The 18,204-nt window shown below is 44.7% G+C and overlaps 1 protein-coding gene across 4 annotated transcripts in view; it reads right to left on the bottom strand.

The window, feature by feature from the left end:
• The window catches only part of LOC147008550 (platelet-derived growth factor receptor alpha-like), a 125,295-nt gene that overhangs the window by 83,170 nt on the left and 23,921 nt on the right, over positions 1 to 18,204 (bottom strand). The window contains exons 1-2 of one of the 4 annotated variants that reach the window (XM_085863961.1): positions 14,480 to 14,671; positions 13,324 to 13,552 (exon numbers count right to left, since the gene is read on the bottom strand). The gene's annotated coding sequence lies outside the window, so the exon portion shown is untranslated. Of the gene's footprint in view, positions 1 to 13,323; positions 13,826 to 14,479; positions 14,672 to 18,204 lie in introns of those variants that run through there. The other 3 variants (XM_085863963.1, XM_085863962.1, XM_085863960.1) reach the window with 3 other exon arrangements.

Below are 18,204 nucleotides of genomic sequence, written 5' to 3'. Positions count from 1 at the left end.
TGAATACTTATTGACACAAGACATTTCAGCTTTTCATTTTTGCTTCATTTGTAAAGATTTCTAAAAACATGTTTTCACTGTCATTATGGAGTACTTTGTGTAGATCGGCGACAAAAAATTTCAATGTAATCCAATTTTAATTCAGGCTGTAACACAACAAAATGTGACAAAAGTAGAGGGGTGTGAATACTTTCTGAAGTCACTGTATATTATAAAGCAGGAGCGTCTGTCTGTCCATCCACAAACTACTCGCTCAGTTTTGGGGCTTGCCCCGCCAAACTTTCTGTGCAACGTTTTGGGATCCCAGTGGGTGTCCTAAGGTGGAGGGGATGTTTCATCAATTTCTCAATACAATCGTGATTTTGAGTTTGCACCCGTACGAAATCTCTCTCTCTCTCTCTCTCTCTCTCTCTCTCTCTCTCTCTCTCTCTCTCTCTCTCTCTCTCTCTCTCTCTCTCTCTCTCTCTCTCTCTCTCTCTCTGGATATAAACACATTCATGGGTTTGGCATTCAGTTTCACTATTTACTGCATTGGCAAACATTTGCTGGTTCCGTATTATCTCAATACAATTGTGATTTTGAATTTCCACCCAAAAGAATCAATATATATCTCTATCTCTATCTCCTCCCTACATGTAAACACATTCACTGGTTCAGCATTCGCAGTTTCTCTATTTACCGCATGTGCAAACATTCGCTAGTTTGGTGATATCTTAATACAATTAACAAGTTGCGTTTCCTCCGGTGCGATGCCGGTCTTTCTCTGCATCTAAACACATTCGCAGCTTCGGCAATTTCTCAATGCAATTGAGATTCTCGGTTTCCATCCGTCAGATGCCGCAATTTTTTTGCTCACATTTGCGGATTCAGCATTTACCGCGTACAGAGACATTATAAAGCCACCTTCTGGTGAGGTTAGCTGCAGTAAGCTTTTTGCCTGAGTCCTTCACAAACCAGCTGTTCATGCCTGCCATTCGACTGAAGGTGTCATACGAATGTGGAATTTATTTGTTCATGGTTTGGCATTCGCCATTTCTGCATTGTCTGTTTGCTTTCTGGCTCCCAGCTGTGTGTACCACGGGTGCCTCGATAGTTATTAATATTTTCCTTCAGCATCGTAAGAAGAAACACTAAAATCGAGCCCTTGAAGAAACGTAAGTCGACGCGTCAGTTTCTCATCTACATAACTAGTGCTTGTGCAGAATAAACCCTGGAATTTGTCACCATCAGTGTCTGTTTCCTCTAAACCAGTGGTTCCCAATCTTTCGAGTGTGCAAACCCCTTCTGAACCTCCAAACTGCTCACCTTCACTCTTTCATTCCTATATTTTTCTGCCTTTGGAACAAACTCCCACACTCTCTTCAATCCTACTCTTCCCTCCAGGTCTTCAAAACAGCTGTTCACCACCACCTCTTACTTCCCCCAACCAAAACCATGATCTTTTCTACCCTCATTAATTTTCTCCAAGCCCACCTCCTTCAAATTCCTTGCTTTCCCTCCTGAAAGTCTCTGTAGCATCCATCTTGTTTACCCTGTGTATCCCACCCCATCCCTCTCCCTTCCACAGATCTCCCAATGTTTCTGTTCCCCACTGTTTTTCCTTCCCTCTCACACTCCTCTTGTCCCCTGTTCCCCTTGCACATTCTGTGTATTAGCTCTCATACAAGCCTCCCCATTTTTCCAAAAAAAAGTTTTTTTTTCGTGGATCACCATGTACAACTAACATAGTGATCTAGAGTACATAGGTCCCTTGGGGTCGGGCACAGGAAAGTATTCAAGCAGTTGCACTGCGAGGTTTTGCAGGTGTTCTCTGATGACACCTTGAACTGCACCTGGAAGCTGTACTTTTAAATTGGTAAGAAAGTCTCATTGATTCAGGTCGAGCTGTGCTTTGGTTTTTACTCGCCGACCCCTGCTGATGGACTCACGGACACCGAGTGGTTTGTGGACCTCAGGTTAGAGATCACTGCTCTAAACGATTATCCACAGTGACCTCACTCTTCCAGCAGCCTAGATGCTGTACAGAATAAGTAAAGAAATGCAAAACCATCATAAAACGGACCAATTTAATGAATATCTCAACAAAAGCATGCTATAAACTAGAATGGCGCTTGGTAGAGTGCGTACCTCTGCCAGGCTGAACGGTTTACGTTTTGTCTCCTACTGATAAGCCGTATCAGCATTGTGACCTGAACCAAAATCGAACCGGCTTGTTCTTGTCACAAACCCAACTCATCCACCAAGTTTTGTCAGAACCCATCTACAACTTTTTGAAATACCGTGCTATATATTGTTTTTGGCTCCATCTCTCAAAATGGTGAAGACTTACTTTAACATTAAAAAATTTTTTTTCAGGTACCTGGATACCGATCTTCACCGAAATATAATCAACTCGTCAACAAACAAACAGACGGACAGACGGGGATGAAAACATAACCTCCATCCACCTTCTGGGACGGAGGTAAACATCACGAAATAATGTGTATGATTCAACGGGTGCAAAGAATAAATTATACACTTTGTGCCATTTTCAATGTTTCACCTTCAAACGATGCGAAATACCTTGTGTTCCGTCACATTGTTGCCTGTACACACCTTTAGTCACCTGCTACGCACAATCATTCGCAACAGCCTTGCTCTACAGTCGGCTACAAGCCGCGGCGGACCCTCGTATTTGTGCTTCCTATTTCCTTGGATTTATGCTTTTAGTGTCTTCATATAAAAGTTTGATTCTTCCTCCGAGTAGCACATTGCTGTGCCTCTTTTGACGGGAACCTCGAATGTTGCCATAAGGTCCAGGACAAGTCCCACGGGTCTTCGTACCCATCTTCATTGTTTTTGTTCTCATTTGGGGGGACCATGTTTTGAAATTTTCATTGGATCAAGTCAATAGGACGTGAGGTGTGCTAACCGCCGTGGGAAGCAAGGAGAACCTGACGTTTTGGGCATTAACCCTTCGGCAGAGCAAAAGAGCATCTTGGGCGGATGTTAACCTTTCATTTTCTCTTTTGCTCTGATGAAGGGTTTACACTCGAAACAGATTCTCCTTGCTTCCCATGGCGGTTAGCATGCTTCAATCAATGTCCTGTAGATTTAATCCATCGTTCTACCCGTCTTCTGATGCACATCGACACCAGTCTTCACCAGCAAGACGAGTTCTTGATTCTATGATGATATTTTAAATCTTCAAGCAAAGGAGCATTGTCAAGTCAATGGCATCTGACCGTAGCATCTGATGTGTCGCTGCATGTAATCCAAGGCTCAAGGAAACCTATAACATAGGAAACACGATTTCTTGATTCAATGCTGTTCGAGCACTTTCACAAAAATATTATCACATCGAGCCTTGGAAAAGGCAAACACAACTTTCACTGACATAACCAACAATGGAGTACAGCAGTTTAGACATTATTTTAGACTCTTTGAAGAGAATTCCTGTTTCACGCATCACAAGCAATAAAATGGGGAAACTGGAGAGAGCCCCCTGTGGTCGGAAAAAAACTGAGGGAACGGATGTCCAACAGAGGCACAAACCAGACTCGACTCCGCCTGTTTCCCAGATGGAGAAACGGAAACCAGAGGATGTTGTTGAGAAATGCGGTTTGAAGTATTTCCTGAATAAATCAGGCGAAGAGTTACAGCGCGATGGTGCATCATCGTCAGTGAAATGAGAAAGAAACGGTCATGCGGGCTTGAAATGATGGAATCTTGGACTTGGACCTTCTTTGCTTGGATCAAAATGCTGCACACCATTTTTTTTTTATATCATCAGTAAACTGATGAGTAGCCTTTGCCATGTGTATGTATGTATGTATGTATGTATGTATGTATGTATGTTGTTCTTCTTTCGGCTGTTCCTGTTAGTGGTCGCCACAGCGGATCAGCCGTTATGATCCGCATACTGATTTGGCATAGGTTTTACGCCGGATGCCCTTCCTGACACAACCCTGGTCACCTCTTACGACACAGGGATAAGGATTGGGTTTCGCCATGATTACAGGCTGTCATACACCCTCTCATAGCACGGCCAAGCGCAGAGCACCCGTCCTCAAGCGATCCTCCAACCCAAGCCTCCGAGTAGCCAGATTACAGGCGCACGCCACTACGCCCGGTGTATGTATGTATGTATCCAGTGCTCTGCTATCTGGACAACCCACCAGCTGAGGAGACAACTCCTACATAAAGAAACGTTTCTTTCTTTCCACCATTGTTTCTGGGACACTCACTGCCAACCAGAGGAGCAGCGACAACCTGTCCAAAAAGGGTCTTCATGTATGTGTGTATACATATATATATATATATATATATATATATATATATATATATATATATATATATATATATATATAAACCACCATGATTATATTCAATATATTACTACCACGACTACTCCATTAATGGTCTCAATTATTCCTTCACTGCAAAGTCGCCCGGGTAAATTTTTGGCACAAGCATTTCATGAAGCAGATGGCAAGGCCTGACATTCTGCCGGAGGTGACAGGAATTTTGAATTCCTTTAGAGTGCTGGCGACAACTCGCCCATCTTCATCTAAATATACCATGGGATATTTGACGTCCATCCTATTGATGTAACGTCCGACCTTTGATGAAGCGCCAATCCAATAGATTCTTGCCGGGTTCAGAATGAAACACAGAAGAGAAAGCTCAAAGGTAAGCGTGCTATCTCTGCACCATCCTGTGAGATTACAATGTAAATATATATATATATATATATATATATATATATATATATATATATATATATATATATTGTACATTGAAAAACACATAAACATCTCGTGTCTTGTAATACTGTGAGTGCCTTGTTCGAAGAACTGTGAACACCGGACATGGCTGTCTTTATCCATTTATCCTCATCTTCACTGGTCTGTTTTGATAGGTTAATTAGCGATGACCACGGTGGTGACATGCAAGAATGCTGCGATTGGAATGCAACACAGCCATGGATACACAGCTAGCCTTTTGCTTTGTGCATAATTAACATTGTGTTGCAATAATAATAATAATAATAATGAGTAATGATAGTATTGTTTTCATATCCCCAACCTCTTCCACGAACCCTGATTAAATCAATGTGATTATGACTGGTTATGACGAGTGATTGTTAAGTGTGTGGCCTTACGTTAAAAAGCCAATAAAGGAAGGAAACGAAACAAAATTTTCCACATCATATTGTGCAACAATCCAAACTCTTTCGTCGAACCCAGTACGTATTGAATTATTTTTCTATTATTATCGTCGACCATGAACTTACTGAACAACTGTCATATCTTTAGGTTTGACTCTCAGAGCTCCAAAATGTAAACCCTGTAAGTGTTGCTAATTCCTGGGTCATCAAAACCTGCAGAACTGTTTTAAGAAGGTGGTGGAAGACCCTACATGGAGGCGAATGCCATTCCTCTCTGTGAATGACTTTGAGGAAAGGAGGGATCTACAAAGGGCATTGCCATGAACTGCCACCCAAAATAGGCTATGTGAAATGGCTACGTGGATCTTCACAAGTTTGAATTCACAACAACATTGAACAGCGCCGTTTCGACCTTCATGGCTTCATCAGCAGAACAGGGGCAATATTAAACATGTCAAACTCCCCCGACTTAAAGCCAAAGGACACCATTAAACCAGAAATGTTGAAAACACAAAAACTTTGTACACAGGCAAAGAAAAACATAAACAATAAATATAAAATAAATTAAATTTAATAATTATCGTATCTGGATCTGGATTGGATCTTCACCAAAATCGAATCAATTGGTCCTTATCACACGCCCAACCTGCCCACCAAGTTTCGTTCGAATCCGTCCACAACCTTTTTGGAGATATCGTGTTCACGGACAAACAGACAGACAGAGGTGAAAACATAACCTCAGTCCACCTTTGGTGGTGGAGGTAAAGACGTTTAGAGTAATGATGGAGAGAAATAGAAAACGAGAAAAGTGGAGAGAACCAAGTTGAGCAAAGATGAATGAATTTTATAACCCCCAACCCCCAACCTCCTTCTTCTTTTACAACCCACAACTTTCTTCCCACCAACGTGTTAGCAAAACGAGTGGATTAACCACTCACAAGAAACGATGGATTCAGACAGAAGAAAACTTCAAGCACAGCAAATCATCATGAACACACAAAGCAAACGTAGATTTTCAAAAGATCACAAAACTCCAGTCATGTACAGCGTCATGTCTGTCTCCATCACTTCATCAGCAGGACAGAATGATCAGCATAAAACCCATGAAAAATAAATAAATCATCTCTGACTTACCATCCATCCCATCTACTACTGCTTACCATCCATCCCATCCACTACTACTTACCATCCATCCCATCAAGAGCTGTGAAAAGGTACCATCCACCACATCCACTACTTCTTGCCATCCACCCCGTCGACTACTGCTTACCATCCACCCCGTCTACTACTACTTACCATCCATCCCATCTACTACTGCTTACCATCCATCCCATCTACTACTACTTACCATCCATCCCATCTACTACTGCTTACCATCCACGCCATCTACTACTGCTTACCATCCATCCCATCTACTACTACTTACCATCCATCCCATCTACTACTACTACTTACCATCCATCGCATCGACTACTACTTACCATCATTCCATCTGTAGCTGTGAAAGGTACCATCCACCACATCCACTACTTCTTACCATCCATCCCATCGACTACTGCTTACCATCCACCCCGTCCACTATTTCTACAACAGCCCCAATTATTCCCACCTTCTTGTCAGGTCGGTTGCAGAACGGTTCTGGCTGGGGTTTCATGAACCTGATGTCCAGCTGAAGGTGACAGGAATTTGTTGTTTGCTCATCGTGCCGGTGATGACTCACCTACTCTTAACGAAAGACACCCTGGGATCTTTAACATCCTCCATCTCAAGGCACTGATGTGACTGTAAACTGTCGGGTCCGGTTTCGAAATGAAGATAGACTGCTCAAAGGTATTTGCGCTACACCTCTGCACCATCCTGTCGAACCAATAGCGCACATCTCATTGTGAATCCTCAACTTGTCGCTGGTTGACACATTGTCCTTGCTATCAATATTTGGTATCATTGGAATTCGTGATAAGCCGGAGTGCCACTTCCCACGAGGCAGGAAAAGTGCTTAATCTTGATATTCAGGGTAGGTGTAATGACCAATATTGGCTTTCAATGACACGTGACTCATATATACATATACATATACATATACATATACATATACATATACATATACATATACATATACATATACATATACATATACATACACACATCAGATGCACCTCCTGACTGTTATGGTGAGCATCGCCGCGGATTATGTCTCACACGGTAAAACCGCATAATCCGCACAGAACAACCATCTGTCTGCCACCGAGACAATTGTTCCTGCTAATGCAAACCATTCAACCAGAGGGCACGTGTTGTGACCAGCAGGAAAATCGAATCATGAGGAGTGTGACAAGTGTGACATGAGCGAAAACAAGCCCAAAATCGGATTGGTGATTCCGTTTGATGTTTAACTGATGATGACCATATAATCTTTGTATCTTTGACAGAGTCACCGAGCTGAAACCTCTGTGTTGGAGGTGACGCTTTGGTGTGGACTGTTGTCCAATGGGGATCAGCAGAGTGCTCATCACACTCCTCATGTTTCAACATTATATATATATATATATATATATATATATATATATATATATATATATATATATATATATATGTGTACACACACACACACACACACACACACACACACACACACACACACACACACACACACACACACACACACACACACACACACAAGCCTTTTAAGTGACTCGTAACCTTTTTGACTACAAGCACATATTCAAAATAGCTTCTCTTGAACTTCTGTATTTATTTTGTGATTTCAATCTACTGCCCGGTTTTTTGAGATATGTATCTGCTCTGGAATACTCTAATATCAAGTCTCTATCGAAAGAGGGAGCATTTGGGGGGTGGAGGGGGAATTGGGGTTTGGTTTAGTGAATGCAACTCCATCCACGACCTGGCAATCATGTGATAACAGGAGAATTGCGCATTATGACGCCAACATGCGTAAGAAGTTAGTTCAACACTCGAAGAGATAAACAAGGCGTTTTGCGATGCAAACAGTAATTGCCTCGATAAGTTAGTTATGTTTCCGTGTGTTTGTCGAGTCAATGGTAAACTTTACTGAACGTTTACTTCTAACGTCAACATTTCTTGGTAAATAAAGTTGTTGGTTGGTTTTCAGCTTCGAACAGGAATAATTACTGTGGGCAAAAAAAATTTTTGGACTGAATAACAATAATAATTGCTCATTGCTAAACAACAAACATTCACGAAGACCTGTGGTCAAAACTCATGCAACAAGTCATCTTTGCGTCCCCCAGACTATTTCCGTTCGAAGATACATCTGCTAGCAATTAATTATTTAATTAATACCGCGGTGGCCATGTTTTTAAGTTCACCTGAAAACTCTCGATAACTCAATCATTCCCTGGGAGCATAAAAGCCATTGCTTTGACTCTACTTTTGCAAATGTAAAAATCTGATGGATAGAATTGGTCTTGTCAGCATGAATGCCGCAGCGCATCCGCTTTACATCTTGCTGTGCCTCGGGGTCATTTTATGGAAAAAAATTTATCTGAAATCAGGTATAACGGGGGTAAGTCGAGGAGAATGTGACAGCACCCACCATACAAACTGCCCCCTACACCAATCCCAAGATGGATGGCCAAGTTTATAAACGCAAGCAATTTGGCCATTGTGCAATGTGGACACCATTCACCATGATTTCATGTCACGTCATTCATTACGTACATCAAGAGGGAAGTACCGATCATGTACAGCCTCTTTGGCTGCTGGTTGCATTATTGGTTAGGGGCACAGCTATGCCGCTGATGCAGTGCCCCTGTTCCCAGTACTCTGATGCTCATATGGCCAAGTTCAGAAGGATGGCAGGTTGAGTCAACCCCCTGGTGTTAATTCATCGGTAAAAACAGGGCTTGAACTCAGGACCCTATGATCCCAAGCCACCACCCTAACCGCTAAGCCAACGCCAGGCTCAAGTGGGAAGTGATCCTGCCTCACCCATTGGAATGAATCAGTGAAGAAACAGGTTTGTTCCTTTCTGTAGTACGCATGGGCTGGTATGATGGGCTCGAGGTATGCACACACCGCGAGAGCTGTCTGGTCTGAGTTCAAATGTTGACCCAACTATAAACTCTCATCCTGGTGTTTCACAGGCAGGGTGATTGAACAATGCATGCCATCCTTCAGTCATTGGGGATTGCATATTGGACTAAGATTCAATTACAAAATTGACCTGCTGGTTGTATCATTACAGAGGTGCAGTGAGCTGCTGATGCAGTGCCCCTCTACAATGCTAAAGCCACTGTGGGATTATTTTGTAACGCCCTCCTGATAATTCGGGCAGACAGGACATCCCAGTTAACTCAATTTAAGGCACGTGCCCTCAATGATGCAACCCCCGACCTGCAATCATTGCTTCAAGACAGCTGTTCACCACAACCTCAGGTCTTCCCCCTTCTATACTTGTGATGTCTTCTACCCCCCCAAACGATCCCATTCCCAAGCACTCCCCTTTTTCCAGGTCATTGTGATTCCCCCCCCCCCACTCCCCTCCCCTCTTCCTCATCTCTTTTTGTTTGCTAGTTGTTGATTGGTTTGTTCCTTTTCTATTTCATCCCCACTTTCCCCTTCCTCTTCTTCCTGTGTTTCAGCTTCCATGCAGCTTGTTCACCCCCGTGTGTCATTCTCTCCTCCCCCCCCCCTTGATCTCACTCTCACCATCACTTCTACTCTACTGTTGGAGTTCCCCCCTCTCCAGTTTTTTTTTCCTTCCATTCTGCGCTAGTACTTTCATGAGCCTCGATCATGTGTACAAAAAACAAAGTAGACTGCTTTCTTAGATATGCAGAATACTCTTGATAAGGTAGGGGGTTGTGGGTTAAGTCAAGAGCAGTGATATGGAGGGGGGGGGGCACCTTAACCATTTGAGTAGAAAATTGTCTCAACAACAGGACACAGAGTGATAGAGTAGTCGTAAATGGGCCGATGTCAGATTCGAGAAAAGTAGTCTGGCGGAGGAGTGTTCAGGACAGTTTGGGATTAATCACTGTTTGTGATTTGTATAAACTTGTGATATGATGGAGGAGAAACTTAGGTGTTCTGATTTGCAGATGAGGCAAAGCTGTCGGGGGGGGGGGGGTAAAGTAAACAATGAGGAGGGAAGTTTTCAATCGTTTCAGAAGAGTTCAGATTTTTAGGGGAATGACAAATAGCTGGAAGTTGAAATTGTTGGAAAATGTGTGGTTAGTATAGGTCTTTGGAGGAATTATTTCCTTAATGGTGAAATTTTGCAGCAAGCGGATGAGGATAAAATATTTCGGGATAATTGCGGACAGCACATTCAAGCAGACAGCAGTGTCGGGCAGTAATACATCGGGTAAACAGGGTACACCCAAGGGATACTTGGGTGTGTTCCAGGGGCGTTCGGTCAAAGTCTTAAGAAGTTGCACTTACATGATATAGAAGTCTGGTTGAGCCACATTTAGAGCATAATATGCTCAGTTTTTGTCATCTTGTTGTCCCCTGCCCTCAAGCAAGGTCGGAGACTGGGGAGATTAAAATGAGCTCCGTCCGTCCGACCGACCGACCGACCGATCATCCGTCCATGTAATTTTGTGTACGTGATATTTCAAAAACCGTTCAACATTTAGCTCTCATGTTGCAGATATTTATTCCTCATGACGTTATCTCAACCTGATTAGATCACGGCTGTGATTGGCTGAATTATGTTGCTATGGCAACCATCCTGATAACTTGGCTTGTGCAAGCGATATTTCAAAAACCGTTCAATATGTAGCTTTCATATTACACAGATCGATTCCTCATATCGGCCAAAAGACAGGGGACCTAGAGTATCATCTTCTTGTTATAATGAGGATAGAGCTGCTGTGCAGAAGGATTCATGGAGAGCAACTACATTGATACCATGTTTGAGCCATCTTGGTTTGTTATGCAAGATCGAGGCTCAGAGAAGGATGACATGACAGAGGGTAGAAGTGCAATGCTCTGATAGTGAGATAGGAGAATAACTGATAGGTATGTACTCGCCTTTGAGCTGTCTCGCCTGGAATCGAATCTCGGCCCAACTATGAACTGCCACCCTGGTGTTTCGCAGGCAGGGCAAGGCATCAATGTTTGTGCCGTTCCTCGGATGGACGTTCAACTGGGCGTCCCAGTCTCCCAGCACTGAGGGTGTTTGTGCACGTTAAAACTCCCACAGTGTCTTTTGCAAAGAGTCGGCGAGTTATTGCCATCACTCTGAACAAATTCCAAATTCCTGCCACAGGTCACTTGCTCAGTCGCTCAACCACCTGATGGCGCAATTGCTTCACAGAGATCAAAGACTTTCAATTTTATCACAGAACATTCAGAAAATCCATTTTCACTTGAATCCATACTGTGTCTCTCATGAACAAACCACAAAACAATAACCTCATATTGCCTGCAGCCTAAATTACTCCACTTGTCCTTAAGATGCTATATGCTTCAATTTTTGTAGAATGTAAACATCAACAAATATAAGGCTTCGGAATTATTGACAATATCGTGAATTTTTTAGTTACCTCTTATATTCGAGGAAGTTTTCAATATCAACTGCTAATGCACAAGGTTTGGAACAAAATAAAAAACGGAATAACCGTGAAACGCCATGCTCGCGATGTGGTATCTTTCGCGAAGATTATGGGCGAGTTGTCGCCGGCACCCTGACCAAATGACAAATTCCTGCCCAAATGACCTTCAGTCAAACATCAGGACTGCTCAGTCGGTGCATTAAAGACTTGAGCCAAAACATTTCCCTGGCCGACCCCACAAGAAGGTGGGAATAATTGGTCCCATAAAGAAGGGGCCACCGTTGTCTCGATGGGTACACTTGCACAATAAAGAGAGAAAATATGTCTTTAAATCGTCAAATTTTACATTGTAAAGGATCTAGGGTAGGCGAAGAGCGAGAAGACTGATCATGACGTGGTTGTTTTGCTTTTGCAAGTAAATCTCGGAAAAAAGCCCCCCGAGCGCGCGGACAAGGTAACCGCTTGCAGAGAACCGCAAACAACACCGAATAAGTGCCACGCAACCATTTCTCAGCCCCCAACCAACAAGACTCTCCCTCCCCTGCCCCCATTCTTCTCCCTTGTACCGCCTACTCCCTCATCCATTCCTACCCCTAACCCTTCCCCCTCTAACCCACCCCGTCCGGGGTCTGTTCAGCGTCTGAGCAGCAAACAGCACACATATGGAGCACAGACGCCTTTTGCCATCAAACTTAATGGCGCTGCGAAAGCCACACTTTTGGATTGTCAAAATTAAACTTCATTTTTATTCCATAAAGAAAGCTTTGCTCTTTCCTTCACTCATCTCAAACGTTCTTCGAATTACAACACTTATCCGAGTGCTCTTTTTCTATCCAGCCCGACATTTCAATCCCTGGTGCGCAATTATCGCTGAGATTCCGTATGGAGGAGCAAGTATAGTGAGCGAAATAACAAGGAACAAGGACTTTTAGAGATGGAGAACACTACATGTACGAGCATGTACTGTCTGTGAACACGATGTTTGTCTAACATGTTCGCAGCGGCCTCTTTTTCCGTGCGTCCCTCAAGCATTCGTGCGCATTTGGCGTTCGAGGCAATCAATCGATTGCATTTCACCAGCAGCAACTTCGCCGTGACTTTTGTTCCAACAACGAGACGACAATTAGGGAAGCGCAGATGAGCGCACGGTTGCTGCGCTCATGTAAGAAAAGAAGGGCAATAAGAGTTTGAGAGCACAGGTGATGATTAAGGTCTCGTTTGCGGCACAAACATGAGTTTTTATCGGTGAAATTCAATGACCCAATTAATTTCACCGACGATGTCAGAGAATGCGAAAGCTCTTCAAAACATCTCAACTTCTCCATCGCGTTGAACTACTTCGACGAAACTACCACTGAGTTGGATAGTCTTCGCACTTCCCTGGAACTTCGTCAGAAGTGCGCAATTAACATAAATGAGCGAAATTTAGTGACAAAAGAAAGTTTTGTCCAAAAGGACCAATCGAGTGATTGATCGTTGAAATGATTTTCGGATTTCTTCTGTATATGGGATTGTGGAGACAATTCATAGTCTCTTTGACGCAGGACATAATTTGTGTAGGCCACGTATTTACCGATCACTCCTCGTGTATACAAAACAAACAGCAACACGTCAACTCACGACATCAAGTACCTGAGGGCGACCCGTGGTGCTGTGTACGAGGAAGATCTTTTCGAAAGCACGAACGCAGGAGGAAATGTCGACCCGATGTCCTCTTCAGCAGACCTCGAATCCTCTCCTCGCGATGTATTCGCTCACACTCGGCGTGTCATCACGGATACCTGCCATAAACGAGCTCCCAGGGCAACGGGGGCGTCCCGTGATCCAGAGTCGGATTCCGCGATCCACCGGTACTCGGAAGCTGCAGAAGTTAAGAGGATCAAATTGGAGGTTGCAAAAGTTAAGATTATTGAGCTGAACTCCAGCAGTAGTTAAATGCTAACCCTGCAGGCGACTTGTTGCGTGTCCGTAATGTGTGTGATGCTCCTTGGCGATGGGTCTGGAGCGAGGGATAATGGGGAGGGGTGTGTGGACGTGTGTGTGATGAGTGTGTCTCAGAGGGGGCAGGGGTAGGGGAGGGTTTGGGTGGTTAGTTGCATGAGGCAGCGGTTCGCACCGCACTGCGATCTACCAATGGCACCGGTACATGTAAATGAGAGAGAGAGAGAGAGAGAGAGAGAGAGAGAGAGAGAGAGAGAGAGAGAGAGAGAGAGAGAGAGAGAGAGAGAGAGAGAGAGAGAGAGAGAGAGAGAGAGAGAGAGAGAGAGAGAGAGAGAGAGAGAGAGAGAGAGAGAGAGAGAGAGAGAGAGAGAGAGAGAGAGAGAGAGAGAGAGAGAGAGAGAGAGAGAGAGAGAGAGAGAGAGAGAGAGAGAGAGAGAGAGAGAGAGAGAGAGAGAGAGAGAGAGAGAGAGAGAGAGAGAGAGAGAGAGAGAGAGAGAGAGAGAGAGAGAGAGAGAGAGAGCACGCCTCCCACATATGGAACAATGAGCTCGAATGCACGTCTGCACGGCGCGAGACACGAGCATCGCTGTCACGCGCGTCATGAAGTTGCAATCTTCAATGCGGCGTCTGAATTTGGAACAATCTTTGCGTAGAAAGCACACCGATGTGCGAGTACACTCGGAGAAACTTCGAGAAATAAAGGAAAGATATCACGTGCTTGGGGAGAGAGAGAAAAAGCACACGAGTATACTCTTAACATGCGGGATTAGTTTCTGCACTTTTGCATCGAAGAGTTTGTGCAAACTTCCAGGAGTATCGACGAAGTTCCCGGTGGCGTGCTCGTTACCTGTTCTGACGCAATGTCTGTCCAGCCGACTTGTACCGAGCGTCGTCAAAGCAGCTTGCTATCGATGCACTTGGAGCTGCGATGTTAAAGCAATAAGAAAAACAAAATTTTTATTCTTTTCACAAAGAGTCGGCTAGGGATGAATGAGCATCGCGATTCATTTCATGGTAAAAGTCCCCTTCGACTCCTCGCTGGTGGGCAGAGGACAGGCTCCACCCGTTCACTAAGACGCTCCGCCCGTCGCAAAATGCTCGTCCATGAGACGTGCCATCAATGACACGGTGTCGTAATTAGAGTCTCTCGGAGGCTTTAACCAGCCGGCTCGCCCTGCAATAAAGAAGAGTGAAGCGCTTTACTTTGTTTGGAAGAGTGATTCTTGGGTTGGGAGACCATCCCTTAATCCAGCACATTGTGACCGCTAATTGCAAAGTGCTGCGTCGAAATCCATATAGTTTGCGGTGCTCAGGTGGTTGAAGTCACTGCACTTGTCTCGGATAAAACTACTAGTCCACCCAACATATATGCAAGCTCGACGCCGAAGTTGAGACGCTGCAATGCGGCAAGACGCAATGCCGAACTTTGGGGTGGAAACTGCTCGGGTATCGTTAGGGATCGTGAATAATGGCAGGTTATTGTGCAAGAATGAGCAAAACAAACAGAAAGGGGACGGGTCCGCTCCACTCGCGCTCGGCCCGTCTGCAGAGCGAAATCAGCTGCAAGCCCGAGGCGGGACGAGGAGGGGGCACCACCAATCTGTGTCATTGTTACAATGGAGACGCACGTTTGGGAACCCAGAGATAAACCAGCGTGAATAGTTTCCATTAGTGGATTCTTTTTAGAACTTTTAAAAACAAAACGCAGACAATGACTCGGTAAAATGAGCTCCATGTCTTTTGTTTGTGAGCTGCAACATCATGCCATATTATATATACATATAATTTTTTTTTTCAACGTTATACACACAAGAACACTCACCCTATTTTCACGTCTTTTGCTCATAAATCAAAATAATTTCTTGAACAGTATAACAGCTCTTCTTTAAGCATTAGACTAACATTTAAAGGATGTTGTAAATTGTGCAAATTCTGGAACAGCATCCTTTGCTGAACTTGATAACTTTATTAACTTAGAAGCAATTCATACATTTACTGATTGCATGGAGAGATTTTTTGACATACACACACACACAAACACACACGGACACCCGACGGCATGCAGGGATCGCCCGTTTCTTGCGCACAAGAAGAGTCGCTGTGCTTTCAAACCGCCCCAAGGCGACCTCAGGCTGACAATATTGTTTCCAGATGTGGCGAACGTTTTCTTTCCTTTCGCCCAGAAAACTTGGATTCCATCAGCCTGGGACGGAGCGTGTTTCCTGCTGTTAATGGAGAACCGTATTGCGCCGAGTTCTCGAGCCGCGCACCCCGCGCTCACTCCCCCGGCGTCGGCACCAAGGGAGACGATCGGCCGGTAACTCTCCGTCCCAGCCAATCACGACCGAGCGAAGATCACAATTCAAACCAAATTGTTTCCAGATTCCTGAAACGGGGCTTTGCTTTCGTTTGCTAACGAACTCCCGAGGAATTTAATTCGCAACGACGAGCCGCCCCGCGTCCCTGGGTCGTGTAGTGGAAACGCGCCCTCGACGGGCGCAGGTCTCACTTTCCAAATCGAATCGAGGTCTCGACACCAAACAATACCCTGATGTGTCAGAAGCGCACACACTTCGAGCTCTTTCCTCGTATCTACATTGTTTTTTTTTTTTGGGGGGGGGGGGGTTTGGACGTTTCTCTTGTGCGTTAATCCCTCATTCATCGCTGTCAACTTTTGACCCAGAAAATCGTGGCGCTTTTGAAAGTTTCTTGAGATGGAGTGGGAAGGCCAGAGGTCGTTGATATATCTGGAGATTTTGTTTCTTCCCTCCATTTGTCCTCATAATGGCGAGAGGAAGAGGCAAAGCTGTGCCTCGATCCTTCGAACTCGCTTTACGCACGAAATCGATGGAAATCGCTTGCTCGGCGCATGTACAATTCGCCTGCGTTTGATATGAAAACGATCATTGCCCGTGTACGTTTTGGCCACTGAAAACCCTCGATTTGAAAATGTTGCAAAATGCATGTTATTTGGTGCAAAATCAAGGTGATCGGTTTCTCGAGACTACCTCGTGTATTGATCCGCATCGTGAAGATGGACAAGAGCAGACGATCGCGAACCCCGGTAACTCAACGTCTGCTCTCTAGCTTTTCTCGTTTGTTTTCACTCTTTGAAATGCGCATTTTCAGACAAGATTAGAGCTTAATCACGCTGTCGCCGATCCGGTCAAAATGGATGTGCAGTGAAACAATCAATCACGCCACAAGACATCCCTGGGTGTTGAAGGGAAGCGTGGACCCCGGTGGGCGCCGAGTGGAATCCACGTTCATTTAAGGTGCTTTGAATACAGATAACCTTCTGAGAGACCGGTGGTTCGAATCCGGCTGTAACGCTTTCCACCTGCACTACACAAGATGGTATTTTGCATCGATAAACATTTCGGTCACTCATTAAGAGTCTCTCTGGAGGGATTAATCCGAGTTTGTTGACTCTGTTGGCCTGGATTGAGGCGCACAGCTTGGGGTCGTGCTGCCAACTTCACTGTGCTCCCCTCCCCCCCCCCACCACCTTCCTTGCGCACGCACACACACACACCTCTTCATACTCTCCTGTTACCCCCATCCCCTTATGATGCCTCGTCCCAAATGTGGAGCAACCGAAGCACACCCTTCCTTCCCCCCACTTTTCTCCCCAATCTCCAGCACTCGCACCCCCACCCCATCCACCACCACCAACAACTCCACAGCTGACTTGACTCTTGTTGAGCAGATGAACTTCTATAAGGCACCATTTTGGATGTGAGGATGGATGACGAAGAATGAGTCAAAGACGAAGAAGACGAAGAAGAAGGTAAAAGGCGACCTCAGGCTGACGAGTTTAACTGTAAAAAAAAAAAAAGGTAAAAGGTTAAAAAAAACGAGTTTAACTGTAAAGTGGTGGAACCAAAGGCAATATGGCTTAAATATGTGGAAACGATGGCATGAGCTTTTCCAGAAATACATACTTATCACAAAAGCAACGAACGGCAGCAGACAAACAGGACCAAGGCTGTCTCGTTAGGAGGTTGTAAACGCCAGAAACCGCTTCACAAGGCACTGTGACTAATCGATAAGCCGCGTGCGTGATAAAGACCCACAGACTGGGCCACCACCGATGGTTACCATATGGCCGGTACGGCAGTGGCAAGTGGGGCCACAACGTGGGACGGCCATCGCCCACAAACTATCCCTACAACTGTCCTATTTTCTCACGATTCTTTTGAATACATCGGAGCGAAAATCGAACATTGATTAACTGCTTGAACTTCCCATGAAAGGTCGAGGTCATACCAGGATCTCCCGTGTGTGGCTGGCTGGATGGTAGGGGGAGGGGGAATGGCTTCTTTGGGAGGCGAAGTTTTTCACATTGACATTTGCAATTCACACAAACTTCAGCTTTAACCATGAGGAACACGTTCTTATAACCCTGGTACAGGCTCAGATGCATCACCTTCCGCACTTGCATCTCGAGTGGTCCTAAAGTGCCGAGGGACTATTCGGCTCAGGTTAAGCGTCGGTCGTATCGTCGTTGAAGAGCTGACAGAATAACTTACAGTTATGCACACTCACTTCTGAGCTATCTCACCTGGGTTT

This window comes from Eptatretus burgeri, chromosome 18, assembly GCF_056783735.1.
Source record: "Eptatretus burgeri isolate ZD-2024b chromosome 18, Ebu_testis_v1, whole genome shotgun sequence".
In the NCBI taxonomy this organism is placed as follows: Eukaryota; Metazoa; Chordata; class Myxini; order Myxiniformes; family Myxinidae; genus Eptatretus; species Eptatretus burgeri.
This window is presented reverse-complemented; position numbering and strand designations above follow the sequence as displayed.